The sequence below is a fragment of the Oryctolagus cuniculus genome, chromosome 4, assembly GCF_964237555.1.
Source record: "Oryctolagus cuniculus chromosome 4, mOryCun1.1, whole genome shotgun sequence".
Taxonomy (NCBI): Eukaryota; Metazoa; Chordata; class Mammalia; order Lagomorpha; family Leporidae; genus Oryctolagus; species Oryctolagus cuniculus.
In genome coordinates this window covers 49,537,467-49,558,383 of record NC_091435.1, presented here as the reverse complement: position 1 = coordinate 49,558,383, position 20,917 = coordinate 49,537,467, and the positions used below count along the sequence as shown (strand labels likewise).

Here is a 20,917-nt window from a genome sequence, read left to right as displayed (position 1 = left end):
GTAATGTGATATTTGAAAGTTACACATAAATATCTAGAATGAATTTTGGGAAAATGTCTTCAGATATGCTCTTTATTAGAGAAATCCAAGCTGGAAAATTAGATTATGTTGAAGAGTCAGAAGTAAGGTAATATCAAAATTTAATCAACTATACCATTAACAAAGGTAAAGAAATGACCCTATAACCTATGCTTTGATAAATGACTAGGTCATGTAAAACACAATGATAATAATGTCTATTTAAAAATTTTAAATAATTTCTTGATTTGCTGGATATAGTTCATTAAAATTACTATAGCAGGTTTTCTTTTAATTATTACCAAAAAAAAAAACACTATGCATTTTAAAGACACAGAGAGAGAGAGAAAGAGATCTCCCATCTCCTTGTTCACTCTGCCAATCACCTACAACAGCCAGGACTAGGCCAGGGCAAAGCTGGGAACCAGAAAATCAATCTGGATCTCCTACATAGGTGGCAAGAACACAAGTACTTGAACCTGCCTCAGTACCTCCCAGGATGAACATTGGCAGGAACCTTGAATTAGTAGAGGAGCTAGGACTTGAATCCTGGCACTTTGATATGGATGCAGATGTCCCAGGGAGCATCTTCACTGCTGTGCCAAAACCTTGCCCCTTGTGTAGATGATTTAGGGTAAGACAGTTTCACTTGTAACCTGGCTTGGTAAAAATGAAATATCCTTAATGAAAATTGGTGGAAAATTAAACAAGATAGGTAAACTATATATTGTTTATAATTTTAGGAAGCATTAGCCAGAACTTTATAAATATAGAGATTCAATGTTAATAATAAGGATATTGTGTGTTTATTTATATTTTCCTTGTTTGACAAAATAATTTTTATAGTTTAATATGAAAAATGTAACTTTCACAGTTTCGAAAGGATGAAATGAAGTTCAGGGAATGTCTAGGTGAAAATCTAGGTTTTGGGATTATGAGATCTTTTTTTAAGTACTTATCATCTTCCTATAATCTGAAATATTTTTAAAATGTAGTTTATTATCCTCATTGTGTGTAGTCTTCTATGAGGTAGCCTGAATTGCCCAGTTATATCTCTATTTCACCATAGTTTTGTTAGAAGACCTCTATTAAGTCCTGTTATATGATTAATTTTTAGTCTTGGCTTCAACACATCACCTTGGTTCATGAGATAGCTATTCAAAGACATTCCCATATCTTGCAAAATACATTTCAAGGATATGTTCTCAATAAATTCTTAACTAGATTGGCCAGATAGCTGGGTGAAATGCTGCCACCGTGCACGCGTTATGGTATACTTCTCAACTAAACATATAGCTTTCCCATTGTGGAGGATAAAAACATTTTCTTGAATTCCAGTTTAAATATAAAATGCTCCCACTTGGTTAATTAGAAAAACTTCCTGTAAACTCACCCAGAAGTCTTCATTTGAACCAAGCTGATGGCTTCCTCGTCATCTTACTCTCTCTTAGGACCCCAGGCTTTAGTGTATGACCTACATGTTTGTCTCTTTAGAGGCCACTCTCCTCTCTAATTCTCACATTTTCTCAGATCCCTTAGTCCATGCTGAGGTCATTTTCATGTATAAGCTTTCCTGTAATAGGAGCTTAGCAGAACACAAAGGAAAACTGAATTTCTAGGTGTGCAAGTAGATGCTTAAGGAGACAAACCAAAATGACTATAACAGTCAAGTATCCAACAGTTGCTGTAGTATACTACTGTGGAGAGGCCGCCAACTCCCTCATGTTTCATTTTACCCTACAGAATGGCCCCACTGCATTAACTGGTAGATCAACACAAGCAGAAAATTAGGGGATCCCACTGAATAGGGAGCCCAAAGCCAAAATACACTGGAGTTTTATAAACTGGGGGGAGTGGGAGCAGCAGTTAGCAGTGAAAACTACATACTGAGTAAGAGTAGAGAGAAAGTGTCCTCAAGTTTCCCCATCTTTGTTCCCACACATAAGAAAATCTCCATATGGGTTCCTAAGGACAACGTCTGCTTACCGTCCCAATAACAGCACCTCCAAATGACGGCCCCTGAGTGACAAATGTATAAGAGGGTGTGGCCAACCAGGGGACCAGAGTCCTTCAAGGCAACTCCCTTTAGTGACTGCACAGCACTGAATACACACCACTTCTATATCACTGTAATTACCTACTCCTGGTCAAAAAGGAGGAACTGGCCTCCTTACTCTATACCACTTCACACCCCATTTCCAGGTCTTCCCATTGAGCTCTTAGGCTTCATGAGGACAGGCCATCTATTCTTACATTTTCCACTGTACTTCCCCAGTATTTCTTTGTTGACTCTAAGAAGTTCACAGATCTTAATCCATATTATTAAACTGTAGGGACAGAATAACCCAAAACTTTTTTCTGGAAGCATTATGTACACATGGGATGATAGTGAGCATTATATAACCAAAATTTGTAAATATCTTGAATAGAGTAAGTATCCTATAATTGTTAGTAATTATTATATTCCCCAGTGAATACATAGGTTTTTTTTAAATATTTGAGAATAAAATGATAATAGGAGATAATGGGAAAAGGATAAAAATCTCAGTACTCTGTTAATTATGTAACCAGAGTATCATGTCTACTGAAATTTCCAACCTCAATTTCTTGGGTCCAGAAATTAATAGAAAGTGTTCTCTTTACATTGCATAAATATTAAGATTCTAAGAAGCATCATTAACTCAAATTTTTGGAAAAAGATAATATTTTGAGGCATGTAATGAAGGCAGTGCAAGCAAAAATTATCTTGTTTTGGCAAATTGAAGTATGTTTATTGCTTTTAAGTGAACTGTCATAGATGAAATGTTTGCCCCTAAATAACAGAGTTTAGTGTAATGGAATGTATATACTGGCTTGTAATATCCACATGAGAATCGAGACCTATTCAGGAAAAAAAGAACAATTTAACTGTAATTAGTAAAAATAATGGTGCTTTATCTTATATCAGTTTCTAAATAGTTTTTTTTTAATTACAAAAAGAATTCATTAACACATACAACTGATGTTTGTTTTTCTTCCATTAGGTTCATTACAAAGGGGACTGAAAAATATATTTTGCTTGCATTTCTGAGATACATTAATCAGATAAAAAAGAAAAAAAGCGTTTATGACTAAGATAATTTTTTGACATGTAGACTACCAGGGAGTGTCCAAGTCACTGCAAATAACTACATTGGTTCCTTAATTCACTAAACTATAAAATTACTTCATCAAATTGACCACATTGACATATTTTTGGATTAATTACAGAATTACTTTTGTTTATTTAATTCCTTTATGGAATGTTTGTGTTTTTATTAAGTACATGGGCTTTCCATTTAGTAGATTTTTTTTTATTCTTTCTTTTATTCATGACACAACAATTTCTGAATTTTTAAAAAAAGAATTGTTTACTAGAGAGACAATTGTCCACAGTGGCCAAGGTTGGGCCAGAGCCAGGGCCAGAGCCAGACGACAGGAACATATTCCAAGTCTCCTACATAAGCAGCAGAATCCCAATTACCCAAGTCATTACTGTTGCTTCCCAGGGTATGAATTGACTAGAGTCAGGATCTGGACCCAGGAATTAAACACAGGCATTCTAGCGTGGGATGTGGGCTTATTAACTTGTAGGCCGGATGCTTGTTGCAGTTTCTGAAATATTCCCATGGAGAATTTTCAGATACTTTTTTGCTCACACTTGTATCCTTAAATATTGTAAGCAACAGTTCAAAATGTCTTAAGAAAAGAGCAATGCTTCTAAGACTTTAATTGGTCTTTGTTTGCTTTTTATTTTCAGTAAATTTTCAGCAAAAGTTCAGGACTCACTTTCATGTCCAAATGAGTTAGATAATCATGTATTACAAAAGAAAAACTTTATTGTCTGTGTCATTGTGAATTTTTCATGGACATCCATTCTTTTGTTATAATTTTCACAGCATAGATCACAGTACCTAGTGTGAGGTAAGTGTTTAGAATATTCTTATTTATTTCATGCAGTTAATAATTTTGGTCTGCCTAAAGTAACCTCTCCTTTTTTTAGAGACTTTTTTTCAATTATGACAAGAACACTTAACATGAGATCTACCCTTTAATACATTTTATTTTATTTTATTTATTTAAGGTTTATTTGTTTTGTTTGAAAGGCAGAGTTACAGAGAGGCAGAGGCAGAGAGAGAGAGAGAGATCTACCATCTGTTGGTTCATTCCCCAAATGGCCGCAATGGCCAGGGCTGGGCCGATCTGAAGCCAGGAGCCAGGAGACAAGGGCTTCTTCCTGATCTGTTACGTGGATGCAGAGCCCAAGAAATTGGGCCATCTCCTACTGCCTTACCAGGCCATAGCAGACAGCTGGATCAGAAGAGGAGCAGCCAGGTCTTGAACTGGCAACATATGGGATGCCAGCACTACACTATTTTTAATATATTTTTAATATACCCCACATCATTGTTAATTCTCAGCACATGTTCTTTTTTAGAATGTTTAATTTATATAAGGGGAACATATTTCATTTTTTCATACATGCTGATTTAAGAGCATAAAGATAATTTTTACCCTATCGCCCCCCTCCATGCTCCCGACTTTACCTTCCTTCCTTTCCTATTTTTTCTTTTAACTTTTATAATGATATGTTTTAGTTTGGTTTATATTCACAAACTTAACCATTCACCAAATAAAGAATTCAACAAATAGTAAGTAGAAAAACCACTGTTCCTCAAGAGTATAGACAAGGATTGTAAGCAATAATCAAATCTCAAATTGTCAATTTCACACATATACATTACATTTTTGGTGTTCAGTATATTAATTACGACAAATCAGAAAAACATATATTATTTGTCTTTTTGGGACTGACTTATTTCACCAACCATAATGGTTTCCAGTTGCATCAATTTTGTTGGAAATGACAGGATTTCATTCTTTTTTATGGCTGAATAATATTTCATAGTGTATGTATACCATATTTTTTTTAACTTTTATTTAATGAATATAAATTTCCAAAGTACAGAATATGGATTACAATGGCTTCCCCCCCATAACATCCCTCCCACCCGCAATCCTCACCTTATCCACTCCCTCTCCCCTTCCATTCACATCAAGATTCATTTTCGTTTCTCTTTATATACAGAAGATCAGGTTAGCATCCATTAAGTAAAGATTTCAACAGTTTGCTCCCACACAGAAACATAAAGTGAAAAATACTGTTTGAGTACTAGTTAGAACATTAAATCTCAATGTACAGCCCACTAAGGACAAAGATCCTACATGAGGAGTAAGTGCACAGTGACTCCTGTTGTTGACTTAACAAATTGACACTCTTGTTTATGGCCTCAGTAATCACCCTAGGCTCTTGTCATGAGCTGCCAAGGCTATGGAAGCCCCCTGAGTTCACTGACTCTGATCATATTTAGACAAGGCCATGGTCAAAGTGGAAGTTCTCTCCTCCCTTCAGAGAAAGGTACCTCCTTCTTTGATGACCTGTTCTTTCCACTGGGATCTCACTCGCGGAGATCTTTCATTTAGGTTTTTTTGTGTGTGTGTGTGTTTTTGTTTTTGTTTTCCAGAGTGTCTTGGCTTTCCATGCCTGAAATAGTCTCATGGGCATTTCAGCCGGATCCACGTGCCTTAAGGAAATGCCAGTCTTTAAAAGCAGACTCTGTGTAAAGCTTGAATTTCTGAATGATTCTGTTCATAATATTTTTTTTCCATATGGCTCATTCAGAATAAATAACTTTCCTAGTTTTCATAAAGCTAATTAATTGGTTTGTTTTCCTTCAACAGATCATTCTGCAACTATTGTTACCATAGAGGATGAAGAGGAGAATAAATTTGTGAGCAGACTGATGAGGGAAAATAATAATATTACCATGAGAGTTTGGCTTGGATTATCCCAGAGTTCTGCTGGTAAGTGACACGTTAGTGTGCACAGTTAAAAGAGTTCAGACTTGTCCCAAACACCAAGTCAGTCCTGCTGAAGAATGTCAGGTGGTTGTCTGTTCTTACTGATAACTACACCAACTCTACCAGCTATTCTAGAAGTCTATCAATTTTTTTTATTTATTTTATTTTTATTTTTTGACAGAGTGGACAGTGAGAGAGAGACAGAGAGAAAGGTCTTCCTTTTCCATTGGTTCACCCTCCAATGGCCACTGCGGCCGGCGTGCTGATCCAAAGCCAGGAGTCAGGTGCTTCTCCTGGTCTCCCATGCAGGTGCAGGGCCCAAGGACTTGGCCATCCTCCACTGCCTTCCCAGGCCACAGCAGAGAGCTGGCCTGGAAGAGGGGCAACCGGGACAGAATCCAGTGCCCCGACTGGGACTAGAACCCAGGGTGCCGGCACCGCAGGCAGAGGATTAGCCTAGTGAGCCTTGGCACTGGCCTCATTCCACTTCTTTTTTTTTTTTTTAAACTTTTAGTTAATGAATATAAATTTCCAAAGTACGGCTTATGGATTACAATGGCTTCCCCCCCATATCGTCTCTTCCACCCGCATCCCTCCCCTTTCCCACTCCCTCTCCCCTTCCATTCACATCAAGACTCATTTTCGATTCTCTTTATATACAGAAGATCAGTTTAGCATAAAAATATGGAACGCTTCACGAATTTGTGTGTCATCCTTGCGCAGGGGCCATGCTAATCTTCTCTGTATCGTTCCAATTTTAGTATATGTGCTGCCGAAGCGAGCACTGTATACCATATTTTCGTTAACCAGTCACCAGCTGATGGACATTTGGATTGACTCCACAACCTAGCTATTGTGAATTGAGCTCTAACAAACATGGGAGTACATATAACTCTTTCATATGCTGATTTCATTTCCTTTGGCTAATCTCTAATGCTGTCATAACGTTCCTAACATAATTTTATATTTATAATTGGTAGCAGCTAAAATTCTAACAGAGGGGCTAGTTTTACCTATTGGGAATTAGAGTATCATTCATTCTCACAACAAATTGAGTGTATAATTACGTATTTTTCTGTTTTCAATTTGTCTGGGTTACTGCAGAGAAAAAAAAAAAAAACTACAAGCCAGTGTATTTCTCACAGAAACAAATCTATAAAAATAGTCTTGTTAATTTCTCAAAATTCTTTTAGAAGACCATTTCTAAGAGCTGAACTATTGCAAGCTAATTTTAAGATGGATGAAATAGTCACATTGAATTTTTCTCTTTGACACAAATTTCTTTTTCATTCTTGCCTAATAAAAATAAGTTACATGAACAAAACACATCCATGACTTCTGTCTTGAAAAATGAAAACTAAGATAGTTATAAAAATCATTTTAAAAACCAATGATATAGGACTGGTGTTTTTTTTTTTTGTTTGTTTTTTTTTTTTTTTTTTTTTTTTGACAGGCAGAGTGGACAGTGAGAGAGAGAGACAGAGAGAGAAAGGTCTTCCTTTGCCGCTGGTTCACCCTCCAATGGCCGCCGCTGCAGCCGGCGCACCGCGCTGATCCTGGCAGGAGCCAGGAGCCAGGTGCTTTTCCTGGTCTCCCATGGGGTGCAGGGCCCAAGCACCTGGGCCATCCTCCACTGCACTCCCTGGCCATAGCAGAGAGCTGGCCTGGAAGAGGGGCAACCGGGACAGAATCCGGCGCCCCAACCGGGACTAGAACCCGGTGTGCCGGCGCCGCAAGGTGGAGGATTAGCCTATTGAGCCACGGCGCCGGCTAGGACTGGTGTTTTGACATAGCATGTTAAGCGGCTGCTTGTGAACATCCCATATAGGAGTATAGGTCCAAGTCTCTTATAGTTCAAGTCCCAGTTACTCTACTTCCAATCCAACTTCCTACTAATGCACCTGAGAATGCAGCAGATGGTGACCCAAGTTCTTTCACCCCTGCTACCCATATGGGAGACCAGGATGGCGTTAATGGATCCTGGTTTCTGCACAGCCTAGACCTGGTGGTTGTGCCCACCAGGGGATTGAACCAGCATATGGAAGATTTCTCTCTCTCTCTCTCTCTCTCTCTCTCTCTCTCTCTCCTTCTCTCTGTTGCCCTGCCTTGCAAATAAATAATTGTTGAAATAAAAATAACTAGAGATATGTAATACCAGATTTCATGAAAATCTCTATTAGGTTTGCCACTGAAATGCAGTTGAGTTACTGCTAATGCCATTTCTTCCTTTAAAAAAAAAGATTTATTTATTTACCTGAATATCAAAGAGAAAGAGAGAGAGAGAGAGAGAGAGAGAGAGAGAGAAAGAGAATCTTTTATCTACAACAACAAAGGCTGGGCCAGGCCAAAGCCAGGACCATAAAGAGTCATCTGGGTCTCCCATATGGGTGCAGGAGCCCAAACACTTGTCCATCTCCTACTGCTTTCCTAGGCACAACAGCAGGGAGCTGGATCTGAAATGGAGCATCAGAGATAGAAACTGGAGTTCACATGAGATGCTAGCATGGCAGATGACTACTTTACCCAATACATCACAATTCCGGCCCTGCAATATAATTTGTTTAAATAGTTGGAAGAGATTAGAGTTCTCCACACCCATCTGTGACAAAGGAGAAAGTGAGGCCTAATGAAGACAAGCGTGATGTAATAAAGGTAGTCCAGATAAACAGAGGTGTTTTAGCTTGCCCAGCGTATATGCTGGTGTTAAAAAAATGCTTTTGATATGGCCCTTTCCTAGGGAAAATTTCACATAAAACATATTTACCAGCCTTTTTTACCTTTTAAAAATTCTATTGATTTTATATGAGAATGTGTGAGATTTTCTGCCTTTTAAAATTTGGACTTCTTGTTTTGTGATTTGCACATTCTCTTGTTTACTAATCTCTTTAAACAATTTCCAAGAACCACAATTAAATATCAGAAATACATGAACATTCTTTTTTATTAACAATGATACCATGGCAATGAGACATAAAGATAAATGCAAGTTATTTAAATTATATGTACAGCTTCTCTATGTTCCCAATATGATGAGATGACCAACCACTCACAAAACCCTGCATAAAAGTGTTGAGCATGTGTGGACTATTCCATAAATCACTCTTTGCTAATTGGCATGGAGCCCTAGTGCCATCCTCAGTCCACAACTCAAGGTTTTCCGATAAAAGAATCAGAAAAGTCAGCTAGAGCATGTCCCGAATTGCACATCTCTCTTCCCTCTCTTATTCGCACTCATATTTAACAGTGATCACTTTTCAGTTAAGTTTCAGCACTTAAGAAGAATTGTGTATTGATTACAGTATTCAACCAAAAGTATTAAGTAGAACAAACAAAAAAAAAATACTGAGAGGGATAACATATTAAGCTGCTCATCAACAGTCAGGGTGAGGGCTGATCAAGTCACTTACCTCAAACGGTAGAGTTAGAAACATACCAGGGGATTCCAATTCAATCCCATCAAGGTGGCATGTACCAATGCCATCTCACCAGTCCCAGTGATCAATTTCTATTCACAGTTGATCATAATGATAGGACTAAGAACCAAAGGGATCACAGAAACAAGAATAGTGTCTGCAAATACTAGCTGATAGAATCAAAAAGGGAGAGAATGATCCAACATAGGAAGTGAGATACACAGCAGACCCATAGAATGGCAGATGTCCTAACAGAACTCTGGCCTCAGAATCAGCCCTTAAGGCATGCGGATCCGGCTGAAAAGGCCATGAGACTATTTCAGGCATGGAAAGCCAAGACACTCTGGAAAACAAAAACAAAAACACACACAAAAAAAACACACACCTAAATGAAAGATCTCTGTGGGTGAGATCCCAGTGGAAAGAAGGGTCATTAAAGAAGGAGGTACCTTTCTCTGAAGGGAGGAGAGAACTTCCACTTTGACCATGGCCTTGTCTAAATATGATCAGAGTCAGTGAACTCAGGGGGCTTCCATAGCCTTGGCAGCTCATGACAAGAGCCTAGGGTGATTACTGAGGCCATAAACAAGAGTGTCAATTTGTTAAGTCAACAACAGGAGTCACTGTGCACTTACTCCTCATGTAGGATCTTTGTCCTTAGTGGGCTGTACATTGAGATTTAATGTTCTAACTAGTACTCAAACAGTATTTTTCACTTTATGTTTCTGTGTGGGAGCAAACTGTTGAAATCTTTACTTAATGTATGCTAAACTGATCTTCTGTATATAAAGAGAAACGAAAATGAATCTTGATGTGAATGGAAGGGGAGAGGGAGTTGATAAGGGGAGGGTTGCGGGTGGGAGGGACGTTATGGGGGGGAAGCCATTGTAATCCATAAGCTGTACTTTGGAAATTTATATTCATTAAATAAAAGTTAAAAAAAAAAAGAATCAGAAAAGTCACCACAATACTGGGGAAGATTTGGGAGATTTATCCTACTCAAGTTTAAGCTTTATTATAAAGTAACAGCAATCTAGGTACTACAGTATTTGTAGAAAATATCATAAACACACAAATGAAAGGAATAGAAAAAAGAACACCAGAAAAGTTCTATATACATACAGCCTCAAAGGCAGTTCAATGGAAAAGATGATCTTTCAACAAACAGTGCTGGAACAATTGGACATCATATGCAAAAACAAAATAAAACTAGACAAATTGCATAAACTGTTCAAAAAATTTCAAAATAGATAATTTACAAAAATAACTTTTAAAAAACTTAATCATACTTTATTTGAAAGGCAGAGAGACAAAGATAAACAGATAAACAATGGGAGATCTTTCATCTGTTGGTTCACTCCCCAAATGCCTGCAACAGTCAGGGCTAGGCCAGGCTAAGGCCAGTCCAAAGCCAGGAACCTAAACTTCATCCAGGCCTCCCACATGGTTGACAGAGAATCAAGTACTTGCGCCATTAGCTACTACCTCCCAGGAGTCATAATAATATTAACCCAGATTGGAAGTGGAGTAGCCAGGATTTAATCCAAGCTGTCCAATAAAGGATGTAGATATCTCAGGTAGCAACTCATGCTGCTATGCCAAATGCCAAATTCATAGAATGTCTAGAAGGAAATATATAGGAAATCTAGTATTCTTAAGCTTAACAGTATTTTTAAATATAAATAAACACAAACCATAGAAAACATATTGAATATTTTTCAAATTTAAAACTTCTACTATGAAAAATAAACAATTAAATGAAATAATAACCTAAACTCTGGAAGAAGGTATTTTCAAACAAAATTCATGACTAAGAAGTTGTACCTATAATACACAAAAAATTCTAAACAAGAAGAAAAATCTTAACAAAAGAAAATCAGTAATTCAGTTTTAAAATGGACAAATATCTGAATAGATACTTTTCAAAAAGATGTATAAATGTCAAATAGACATAGGAAAACATATTTAACTCTCTTATGTCACTAGGGAATTGCAAGTAAAACAAGATACAAAATATTCATTTTTAGAAAGGTCAGAATATAAAAAAAGGAAGAGAAACAACATAATGATAACAAAAGTTCTGAGGATATGGTGTATGAAGAAATTTCTGTCACAGTTAGTAGAAATGCAAAATGTTGCAGAATTTTTGAAGACAGTTTGACAATTCAATGGAATTCAAACCATAGAGACTTGCATTGTGATATAGCAAGTTAAGCTGCTGTTGCAACGCCAGTGTCCCTTATTGGAGCATCAGTTTGAGTTTCAGCTGCTCCGCTTGCAATCCAGTTTCCTGCTAATGTTTCTGGGAAGGCAATGGAAGAAAGCCCAAGTGCTTAAGCTCCTGCCATCCGTGTGGGAGTCAGGAAAGCTAAAAGAAACTACATATCCGTAATATTACTGACTTTATAATTTCCCTTGTGAATACAGATTAACAATTGTGATACTATTCTACATGCATGATAGAATTAAATTAAAAAATGATGGGAGCCACATTCTCACTGTGGATTCAGGAATCTAGAGATAAACAAGGTAAGGAGGGTGAAATGAGCCATGTAGTGATAGACTAAGGGTGGTAATAAAATCATGAACTGATGGTTAGCTAAATATAAACACGGAACATTATACAGAGAGGTATTTATAGTAAGAGTATATGAAATTTGATATATGCACAATTTTACATTTCTCAATCGTGGGTGATTAATTTCTCAGATATCATAAAGAAGGAAAATTTTATTTTTTTTTATTTATTTATTTATTTTTTTTTTTAACTTTTATTTAATGCATATAAATTTCCAAAGTACGACTTATGGATTACAATGGCTTTCCCCCCATACCGTCCCTCCCACCCCCAACCCTCCCCTTTCCCACTCCCTCTCCCCTTCCATTCACATCAAGATTCATTTTCGATTATCTTAATATACAGAAGATCAGCTTAGTATACATTAAGTATGGATTTCAACAGTTTGCTCCCACACAGAAACATAAAGTGAAAAATAATAGATGATTTTTTTAAATGATGATGAAATCAGAGCAGACCTATTGTCATGTTTAATCCCAGTGAGAGTCAAGTTGGGAATTGATAATTTCTTTCTTTTTTTTTTTTTTTTTTTTTTTTTTTTTTTTTTTTTACAGAGGATCAGTTTAGTATGCATTAAGTAAGGATTTCAACAGTTTGCACCCCCATAGAAACACAAAGTGAAATATATTGTTTGAGTACTCGTTATAGCATTAAATCTCAATGTACAGCACATTAAGGACAGAGATCCTACATGAGGAGTAAGTGCACAGTGACTCCTGTTGTTGACTTTACAAATTGACACTCCTGTCTATGGCATCAGTAATCTCCCTATGCTCCAGTCATGAGTTTCCAAGGCTATGGAAGCCCTCTGAGTTCTCCAACTCTTATCTTGTTTAGACAAGGTCATAGTCAAAGTGGAGGTTCTCTCCTCCCTTCAGAGAAAGGTACCTCCTTCTTTGATGGCCTGTTCTTTCCACTGGGATCTCACTCGCAGAGATCTTTTGCCAGAGTGTCTTGGCTTTCCATGCCTGAAATACTCTCATGAGCTTTTCAGCCAGCTCCGAATGCCTTTAGGGCTGATTCTGAGGCCAGAGTGCTATTTAGGACATCTGCCATTCTATGAGTCTGCTGAGTATCTCACTTCCCATGTTGGATCACTCTCCCCTTTATTTACTCCATCAGTTAGCGTTAGCAGGTACTAGACTTGTCTATGTGCTCCCTTTGACTCCCAGTCCCTTCACCATGACCAACTGTGAACTGAAACTGATCACCTGGAACAGTGAGATGGCATTGGTACATGCCACCTCGATGGGATTGAATTGGAATCCCCTGGTATGCTTCCAACTCCACCACTTGGGGCAAGTCAGCCTGAGCATGTCCCAAATTATACATCTCTTCCCTCTCCCATTCCCACCACCATGTTCAACAGGGATCACATTTCAGTTAATTTTCAACACTTAAGAATAACTGTGCATCAATTACAGATCTAAACCAGTCATATTAAGTAGAACAGATAAAAAAACTACTAAGAGGAATAATGTATTTAGTTGTTCATTAACAGTCAGGGCTATGCTGATCAAGCCACCATTTCCCATAGTGTCCACCTCACTCCAACAGGTTTCCCTCTTGGTGTTCAGTCAGTCGTCACCGATCAGGGAGAACATATGGTATTTGTCCCTTTGGGACTGGCTTATTTCACTCAGCATGATGTGTTCCAGATTCCTCCATTTTGTTGCAAATGACTGGATTTCGTTGTTTCTTACTGCGGTATAGTATTCTAAAGAGTACATATCCCATAATTTCTTTATCCAGTCTATCGTTGATGGGCATTTAGGTTGGTTCCAGGTCTTAGCTATTGTGAATTGAGCTGCAATAAACATTAGGGTGCAGACCTCTTTTTTGTTTGCCAATTTAAATTCCTTTGGGTAAATTCCAAGGAGTGCGATGGCTGGGTCGAACGGTAGGGTTATCTTCAGGTTTCTGAGGAATCTCCAGACTGACTTCCATAGTGGCTTGACCAGTTTGCATTCCCACCAACAGTGGGTTAGTGTCCCTTTTTCCCCACATCCTCGCCAGCATCTGCTGTTGGTAGAGTTCTGCATGTGAGCCATTCTCACCAGGGTGAGGTGAAACCTCATTGTGGTTTTGATTTGCATTTCCCTGATTGCCAATGACCTTGAACATTTTTTCATGTGCCTGTTGGCCATTTGGATTTCCTCTTTTGAAAAATGTCTATTGAGGTCCTTGGCCCATCTCTTAAGTGGGTTGTTGGTTTTGTTTTTGTGGAGTTTCTTGATCTCTTTGTAGATTCTGGTTATTAACCCTTTGTCTGTTGCATAGTTTGCAAATATTTTTTCCCATTCTGTCGGTTGTCTTTTCACTCTCCTGACTGTTTCTTTTGCAGTACAGAAACTTCTCAATTTGATGCAATCCCAATAGTTGATTTTGGCTTTGACTGCCTGTGCCTCCCGGGTCTTTTCCAGAAATTCTTTGCCTGTGCCAATATCTTGAAGGGTTTCTCCAATGTTCTCTAGTAACTTGATGGTGTCAGGTCGTAGATTTAGGTCTTTAATCCATGTGGAGTGGATTTTTGTGTAAGGTGTAAGGTAGGGGTCTTGCTTCATGATTCTGCACGTGGAAATCCAATTTTCCCAGCACCATTTATTGAATAGACTGTCCTTGCTCCAGGAATTAGTTTTAGATCCTTGATCAAATATAAGTTGGCTGTAGATGTTTGGGTTGATTTCTGGTGTTTCAATTCTGTTCCATTGGTCTATCCATCTGTTCCTGTACCAGTACCATGTTGTTTTAATTACAACTGCCCTGTAGTATGTCCTGAAATCTGGTATTGTGATGCCTCCGGCTTTGTTTTTGTTGTACAAGATTGCTTTAGCTATTCGAGGTCTCTTGTGCCTCCATATAAATTTCAGCACCATTTTTTCCAGATCTGAGAAGAAGGTCTTCGGTATCTTGATTGGTATTGCATTGAATCTGTAAATTGCTTTTGGGAGAATGGACATTTTGATGATATTGATTCTTCCAATCCATGAGCATGGAAGATTTTTCCATTTCTTGGTATCCTCTTCTATTTCTTTCTTTAAGGTTTTGTAATTTTCATCGTAGAGATCTTTAACGTCTTTGGTTAAGTTTATTCCAAGGTATTTGATTGTTTTTGTAGCTATTGTGAATGGGATTGATCTTAGAAGTTCTTTCTTAGCCATGACATTGCCTGTGTATACAAAGGCTGTTGATTTTTTGTGCATTGATTTTTATATCCTGCTACTTTGCCAAACTCTTCTATGAGTTCCAATAGTCTCTTAGTAGAGTTCTTTGGGTCCCCTAAATACAGAATCATGTCATCTGCAAAGAGGGATAGTTTGAGTTCTTCCTTCCCAATTTGTATCCCTTTAATTTCTTTTTCTTGCCTAATAGCTCTGGCTAGAACCTCCAGAACTATATTGAATAGCAGTGGTGAGAGTGGGCATCCCTGTCTGGTTCCAGATCTCAGTGGAAATGCTTCCAACTTTTCCCCATTCAATAGGATGTTGGCTGTGGGTTTTTCATAGATTGCTTTGATTGTATTGAGGAATGTTCCTTCCAAACCCAGTTTGCTTAGAGTTTTCATCATGAACGGGTGTTGTATTTTATCAAATGCTTTCTCGGCATCTATTGAGAGAATCATATGGTTTTTCTTCTGCAGTCTGTTAATGTGGTGTATCACATTGATTGTCTTGCGCACATTAAACCATCCCTGCATATCAGGGATAAATCCCACTTGGTCTGGGTGGATGATCTTTCTGATGTGTTGTTGCATTCTATTGGCGAGAATTTTATTGAGGATTTTTGCATCTATGTTCATCAGGGATATTGGTCTGTAATTCTCTTTCAGTGCTGCATCTTTTCCCGGCTTAGGAATTAAGGTGATGCTGGCTTCATAGAAAGAATTTGGGAGGACTCCCTCTTCTTCGATTGTTCTGAATAGTTTGAGAAGAATTGGAGTTAGTTCTTCTTTAAACGTCTGGTAGAATTCAGCAGTGAATCCATCTGGTCCTGGGCTTTTCTTTGTTGGGAGGGCCTTTATTACTGTTTCAATTTCTGTCTCAGTTATGGGTCTGTTTAGGTTTTCGATGTCTTCCTGGTTCAATTTAGGTAGGTTGCATGTGTCCAGGAATCTATCCATTTCTGATAGGTTTCCCTGTTTGCTGGCATACAAGTCCCTGTAGTAATTTCTGATGATTCTTTTTATTTCTGTGGTGTCTGTTGTTACATTTCCTTTTTCATCTCTGATTTTATTGATTTGGGTCTTTTCTCTTCTTTTTTTAGTTAGTTGGGCCAATGGGGTGTCAATTTTGTTTATTTTTTCAAAAAACCAGCTCTTCGTTTGGCTGATTTTTTGTAATGTTTTTCTTGATTCAATCCTGTTGATTTCTTCTCTGATTTTAATTATTTCTCTTCTCCTACTAGATTTGGGTCTGATTTGCTGTAGGTTTTCCAGATCCTTGAGGTGAATTGAAAGCTCATCTATTTGGTGTCTTTCCAATTTCTTGATGTAGGCACCTATTGATATAAACTTTCCTCTTAACACTGCTTTTGCTGTGTCCCATAAGTTTTGGTATGTTGTGCTGTTATCCTCATTTACTTCCAGAAAGTTTTTGATTTCTCTTTTGATTTCTTCTATGACCCATTGTTCATTCAGGAGCATGTTGTTCAATCTCCATGTGTTTGCGTATGCTCTAGGGATTCCTGAGTTGGTAATTTCCAACTTCATTCCTTTATGGTCTGAGAAGCTGCATGGTATGATTCTAATTCTTTTGAATTTGCTGAGGCTTGCTTTACGGCCTAGTATGTGGTCAATCCTAGAGAAGCTTCCATGTACTGCTGAGAAGAATGTAAAATCTTTAGCTGTAGGATTGAAAGTTCTGTATATATCTGTTAGATCCATTTGGGCTATAGTGTCGTTTAAATCTACTGTATCCTTGTTGATCTTCTGACCGGATGATCTGTCTATTTCTGAGAGTGGAGTATTGAAGTCCCCCAGTACTACTGTATTGGGGTCTAAGTCTCCCTTTAAGTCCGTTAATAAATCTTTTAGATAAACTGGTGCCCTGTAGTTAGGTGCATATACATTGATAATTGTTATATCTTCCTGTTGAATTGATCCCTTAATCATGATATAGTGTCCCTCTTTGTCTCTCTTAACAGTTTTTGTGGTAAAGTTTATGTTGTCCGATATTAAGATGGCTACGCCCGCTCTTTTTTCATTTCTGTTGGCATGGTATATCTTTTTCCAGCCTTTCACTTTCAGTCTGTATGGATCTTTGTTGGAAAGATGTGTTTCTTGTAAGCAGCAAATAGATGGGTTTTGTTCCTTAACCCAATCAGCCAATTGGTGTCTTTTAACTGGACAGTTCAGGCCATTCACGTTCAAAGTGACTAATGATAAGTGGTAACTTTGCCCTGCCATTTGCCAAAGATAAGTTCTAATATATGCTTTGAATTCCCTGTGATCTTTTGCTGTGAGGTTTCCTTCCTTGGTTTCCTTCCTTTACCTTCTTTCATATTGATGACCGTGTTTCTGTGTTTCTGTGTGTAACACATCTTTAAGCATCTTTTGCAGGGCTGGACGAGTGGCAACAAATTCTTTCAATTTCTGTTTGCAATGAAAAGTCTTTATTTCACCTTCATTCACAAATGATAGCTTTGCAGGATATAATATTCTGGGCTGGCAGTTGTTCTCTCTTAGTACCTGGGCTATATCCCGCCATTCCCTCCTAGCTTTTAGAGTTTCTGATGAGAAGTCAGCTGTGAGTCTGATTGGAGATTCTCTGAGAGTAATCTGACGTTTCTCTCTTGCACATTTTAGGATCTGTTCTTTATGTTTCACTGTGGAGAGTTTAATTACAACGTGTCGTGGTGAGGATCTCTTTTGGTCGTGTTTATTAGGGGTTCTGTGGGCTTCCTGTACTAGGATTTCTCTGTCCTTCTCCAAACCTGGGAAATTTTCTGCTAATATCTCACTAAAGAGGCCTTCTAATCCTTTCTCCCTCTCCATGCCTTCAGGAACTCCTAGAACCCGAATGTTGTGTTTTTTAATAGTATCCTGAAGATTCCCGACAATATGTTTCAGATTTCTAATTTCCTCTTCTTTTCTTTGGTCTGACTGTATCCTTTCCTGTTCTCTGTCTTCTAAGTCCGATATTCTCTCTTCTGCTTCACCCATTCTGTTTGTAAGGCTCTCTATTGTGTTTTTCATTTGATCTATTGAATTCTTCACTTCAGTCACTATCACAGTTTCCTGTTGTACTAGTTGTTTCGTTTCATTTTGATTCCTCCTTAATATTTCATTTTCACGAGAGAGATTTTCTATCTTGTCCAGTAAGGATTTGTGTAGTTCCAGAATTTGTTTTTGAGAACTTCTTAATGTTCTTATCAATTTTTTGAGATCTGCTTCTTGCATTTCTTCTATCTCATCATCTTCATAATCTTGAATTGGGGTGTCTTTTTCATTTGAGGCCATCATGGTGACTTCCTTGTTTTTATTACCTCGGTTTTTGCGTTTGTTATTTGGCATATTGGAGATATTTGGTTTCTTCACTGTGGTGCTTTTTCTTGTTATACTATGACTCTAGATTAAGTGGACTATCTGTTTTTGATGGAGCCTTAGGGCTTGAGATGGGTGTGGCCTGAGAGCTCTGTTTGGTGTGCCAAAGGTGACACTCCCAGGTTAGGCGTGGTAAATCTCTCTCTCTCTCTCTTTTTTTTTTTTTTTGATTCAAAAGGGAAGTAATTCTGCACAGCTGAACGAAGTTGGAGGTAGTTAGCAGGCAAATGATATACCCACAGGAGCCAGAGATCGGAAGCTCTTTCCCAAGATCCCCACAGGGAATCTGTTCGGCCCTCAGAGTGGGCTCAAATTCTACTTAAGCCTCCCACTGGGTTGCCAAAGTTACGGAATTGTAGCGTCTCTGGAGAGTGCTCACGTGAATTCCGTGAGTTCTCTCCCCCACCGTCTCTTTTTTCACAGTCTCAGTTCAGTAGCACCACAAATTTACTAGCTCCTAATTTCCTGTTAATTCGCCCCACCCAGAGTCAGGTTTTTCTGCTAGGCTCAGGGCCGGTGCAGACCTGAGGTCGCTCTGCTTATGACGTATGTCCAAGATGGCGCCTGCTCTTTGTCTTGCTCGCCCTTGAGAGGTGAGCGGAGAGAGAGAAACCCGTGTCCGTACTAGTCACCCTTTTTTCTCTCTCTCTCTCTCTTCCAGTTAGCCTTGTGAACTTCCCCCGCCGGGGGTCGTTCCCTCTAGTCTCCTCTCTCCGCTTGCCTGCCGGTGTCTCGGGCTATTGAGGTTCGGCTCACCTCGCGTTCCAGCGCTGGTGTGTTGAGTCTGCCGCTGATGTCCCGAACTGTGGGCTCCCACGCTCTCCACGCAGGTCCGCTGTGAGTCACGCGTTCCGGAAGAGTTTCTTCTGCTGTTTCCTCCCCTACTCTTCCTTGAACCTGCAGTATCTCCACTTTTATTAAACTATCTCTCCCCAGACTATCAGTGTGCTCCCTTCCTATTCCGCCATCTTGCTCTGACCTGGAAAATTTTAAAAAGTTTTTATAGCAGAGTAACCTTATTAATCCTAGTTCAACAAGGTAATCAGTGTAATGTCATTTTGAAAATATGTACCATTGATGTGATGTGACCAAAAGAAACTTTAACTCTATGATCATGTTTTCAATAATTAATAACCCCCACCTGTTCATGACAAACACTGCACAAAACTTCACACTGCTTCAAAACCATGAAAGTCATCAAAGAATTCTTGAGAACATGGTACAATAAAACTAAATCTAATGAGAAATGATGATTAAATATGATGTTTTCTTGGGGGATTTCCTGAAAAATGAAAAGAGTATTCAATAAAAACTATAAGGAAATGTGAATGAACTATACAATGAAGCTAATAATGAGTTCATTGTTCAATGCATGTATTATACTAGTATCAGATAATAACAAAAGGGGAAACTTTGGATTTCATGGAAATTTCTGTATTAACTTGACAAGATTTTTGTCAATCTATAACTGTTCAAAAATAAGTTTATTTTAAAAACTTGGAAAATAGATTGAAAATGTTGAATACACTTCTTTTCCTCTTTGATCTGTATTTTAGATTTTCAATTTTAGAAGTTGCTATAGAGAATTATTCTAGGTTCTCAAATAAATAGGAAATAATGATAGAATATTACCACTTTGTAACACCTAATTAATTAGTGGGCTCAATGATAATCCCATGCAAAAATGTTTTTAAACTGGTATACTTAGGACATTTATTTTTTCTTACTGTTTCCATGGAAATTTGAATGAAATATGATGAAAAGAAAGGCAATAAAGTGTAAGAACAGAGAGAATACACTTATAGCACATGGCATATGCTTTAGGTAGATGTGGTGGCAGCATGTAAATATGCTATGATGACACCATTTTTAGTGATACCTAAGACTGAAGAAAATCCAAGCAACCAGGTGGATGTTACTGAACAAGTCACACCTTATGCATTTTTAGTAAAAATAATTTAAAAAACTGTAAAACAAGACAGGTGGCTAGAGACAGAGTAATAGAATTATGTTTTCTGTCACCAAGCAGGATATATTTTTCAGAGTAACAATATTTTATTCAGAAAATGTTTGTGGCATACTAACCATATGCCAGACACTGTGCTATGTACTGAAAACAGTGTTCTAAGAAATGAGCAAGAGACTCCCACCTGGCACAAAGAGTTTATGCTGAAGAGAGGGACATGAGTATTGAATAAAAATAATTATACAATATTAATGTTTATTACATATGAATAAACACTTCAAATTATGACAAAAATCTTTTTCATAGCAATGTAACTTGGATAACTTGCTTGAAGAAGTCATATTTGAGCATCCTCCTGATGAATGAAAGAGAGCTACTTAGTGGAAGAGGTGGAGGGGATTTTTCTTACCTGCTTACTTTGCTTCTGTTAATGGAGATTAACACTTGCTCCCAGTTGAAGATAAGATATGTTCTTCAAGTATTCTGGAGAATATAATAAAAGTGACTTTAAATGCAACTGA

General features: G+C 38.0%; 1 long non-coding RNA gene and 1 other non-coding gene across 2 annotated transcripts; both read right to left on the bottom strand.

Annotated features, from left to right (window-relative positions):
• Positions 1–2,771: 2,771 nt before the first annotated feature.
• On the bottom strand, positions 2,772–20,881 carry LOC127493989 (uncharacterized). Its single transcript, XR_007924682.2, has 3 exons — positions 20,806–20,881; positions 19,572–19,712; positions 2,772–2,898 (listed from the first exon to the last, which is right to left on the bottom strand). It is a non-coding gene; the product is annotated as an uncharacterized lncRNA (long non-coding RNA).
• On the bottom strand, positions 6,577–6,683 carry LOC127483031 (U6 spliceosomal RNA). Its single transcript, XR_007909005.1, has one exon. It is a non-coding gene; the product is annotated as a U6 spliceosomal RNA (small nuclear RNA).
• Positions 20,882–20,917: the final 36 nt, after the last annotated feature.